This window comes from Papaver somniferum, chromosome 1 (genome assembly GCF_003573695.1).
Source record: "Papaver somniferum cultivar HN1 chromosome 1, ASM357369v1, whole genome shotgun sequence".
NCBI classification, from domain to species: domain Eukaryota; kingdom Viridiplantae; phylum Streptophyta; class Magnoliopsida; order Ranunculales; family Papaveraceae; genus Papaver; species Papaver somniferum.
The window spans coordinates 207587188-207589947 of record NC_039358.1 but is presented as its reverse complement, the minus strand read 5'-3'; the positions used below and the strand labels follow the sequence as shown (position 1 = coordinate 207589947).

The 2760-nt window shown below is 35.7% G+C and overlaps 1 pseudogene; it reads right to left on the bottom strand.

Annotated features, from left to right (window-relative positions):
* Positions 1–216: 216 nt before the first annotated feature.
* LOC113359116 lies at positions 217–1184 on the bottom strand (annotated as a pseudogene).
* Positions 1185–2760: the final 1576 nt, after the last annotated feature.

Sequence of the window (2760 nt, the reverse complement as noted above, 5' to 3'; positions counted from 1 at the left end):
ATGAAACTAATTTATTTATTTTTGATACTATTACATCATATCATGTAGATATGATGCTAAAAGTAATAGCGACATAAGGATGGTTCAAGTACTTCAAGCTCTCAAAGAAGATAGGAATCAATCCCATCGTACCAGAAGAAAGTTCCTAAATTAATCATTATGCAATAGCAAATTATTACAAACTTTAAATATTCTTGAGTAGTCATTTCTAGCCATACTATTGCTAGGTTGAACTCTATGGATGCAACACATGTCTTGAATAGACATTTTTATCCGTAGAATTGACGGAATTGACCGGGTAAAATATCGGATACAGATCGTATCGAACAAAACAACTACTGTATATAGAGCGACATCCTTTCTTATCCTTACAGGATCCAGCATAATTTCCAACCGCAGTTGCTAGATATTGCGAGCAAGCAAATTTAGATAAATCTCTAGTGCACTGTACCAGAGAGTATAATGTTTCGAATTCTGATAACTTAGTTTGTCCTTTGGCGAACCCAATCTTATTTTTACAATTCAAAGCTTCACCAGTAATTTTATCCGTTAAATCTCCGAGTACCTTCTCGAAAAAAGTAGAGTCGCCATTAACGTTTCCAACATTTGCGTAAATGACACCATTACAATTATCTAATTCTCCTATAAATTCTTGAGTATCGTAAGAAACATAACTCATAGAGAATTCTTGCATCAGCTTGGTTGGGACATAGTTTTTGGATTTGGACTGATGCTTCTTTGATACACTCGCCATTTAGTTTTCAAGTTCCACCAAAAGATTGTAGTGGACTAAAGGATATTCCGCACGTTTTTTAAAAATTGGTTTCTAGTTAGTTGTGATGATGATTTGCTCCTAGCAAAGTTCTGTGAAGATAAGTATTTGGTTTGCTTGATAATCTGCAAGTTTTTGCAACTCTTCAAGTCAAGCTTAATTAGAGATCATCAACCATTAGCACACGAACGAACCCTTGGAAAATAAAGCTAGGAATGTGATTTTGATTTTTTCTTTTGCATCTCCAAGTTGAGTGGTCTTCTGCCGACCTCCCAAATAGGAGGTAAGGAACAGACTAGGGGCCTGACTTTTCACATTATCTCAATAATGTGTGGTGTATCCGTGTATGGTGTTTTGTTTTGGAGTACCCAATAATCATTGCAGCTCTTAGCTATACCAAGACTTTAATCATTTATTAGTTTGGCTAGCAGAAAGGAGAATTTGCATTCATTTTGACTCATTCCATCATTGTTAGTTTAGTGTTTTGGGATGATTATTAGTATTAGATATATAAAGATAAGATTTGTAGACTTTTAGTGCTGCTAAATTAGTTGCAGCCGTAAGTGGCCATTATTTATGACAATCAAGTGAGGGATGATCTCAAGAATTCACCCTACTCTACTTTCTTTATTAAGGTTATCTTGTGCCGGAAGTGGCGAGGGGACTTTACTTTAGGCCATCCAATGGGATCTCATATTTACATTTACATTTTCTCTGAAATCTGAATCTCCCTTCCCGTCACAACAACCCTTTTCATTTATTTATTTATTTTAGAATCCTATTATTGGGACTCTGAGGGGGTGTGATTTTGGGGCTTAAAATGCTAGGTGGAAACTAAATGGTATAGAGGGAGATCAGATTTATGTGAAAGTTCAAAATTACCCTCATATGTTTTCATTTAAGACACTTCTACCCTTCCATTAACTTATTAATTTAATCAATAAAAAGATTGATTTTCGTTAAATGTAAAAAAAAATTGAAAATTAAATGAATTAAAAGAGAAAAAAAACTGCCCTCTTTTCATTTTCATTCCATTTCTTCTTCTCTGCCCCTCTTCTTCTTCTCTTCTTCTTCTTCTATTCTTCTTCATTCATCAACGATTAATCGTCGATTCAAAAAATTACGTCGTCGATTAAACTCATTGTATAAAAGCATGAAAGTAAAGGAAAAATTAGGTCATTCTTCGTCGAATCAACCTCCTATTGAAGCAGAGAAACCAACTTCAACTAATGAAGTGGTAAGTGAAGATGAAGAGGAATTGAATGAAGGAGATGCACCAGCCTCCCAGACTCTTGAGATGACAACAATAAGGTATGAATCGAAATACCCACTCTTTAATTAAGCTTTTTATCGATCTTTCATTAAGTTTCGAAGATTTTAAGTCTGAAAAAACAGTTTCAGAAACTGTTTACGGCTGGGAGTTCTTTGTTTCCCAGCCGTAAATAAGTATCACGGTTAGGATATGTTTGTTTCCCAGCCGTTTATATGTATCACGGTTGGGAAATCTAAGAACTCTCAGCCGTAATTTAGTCGATGCGGACGAGGTAGAATAATCCCATCCGCAACAACTTAATCACGGGTGGGACTTTCCTAGCCGTATATATCTCTATGTTCGAATTCATGTTTCAGCGGTAGTGGTTACGTCTAGGTTTTCCTATCCGTAATATGAGCAAGCAATGAGAAAAGAAAACTTCCCAACCGTTATTGTTTTTACGGCTTGGTCGATAAATCAAAATCCCATCCGTTATTCTGTTGCGGATGGGACTTTTAACTTTTCCTAGACGTTTTTTGATTACGTCTTGGTCGTTTGATAATTAACCCATCCGTAAATTTATTTTCGTCTGGAACTTTGCATACATCCTAGCCGTTTTTATGCTGTCGGCTGGGTTTTGTCAAGATTTCCCAGCCGTTATGACTTATCTTCTTTTTCCTTCTTGTCTGGTTTGTCTTTGAACATAAACGAAAAGAGGAGGAAAAGATCAATAGAA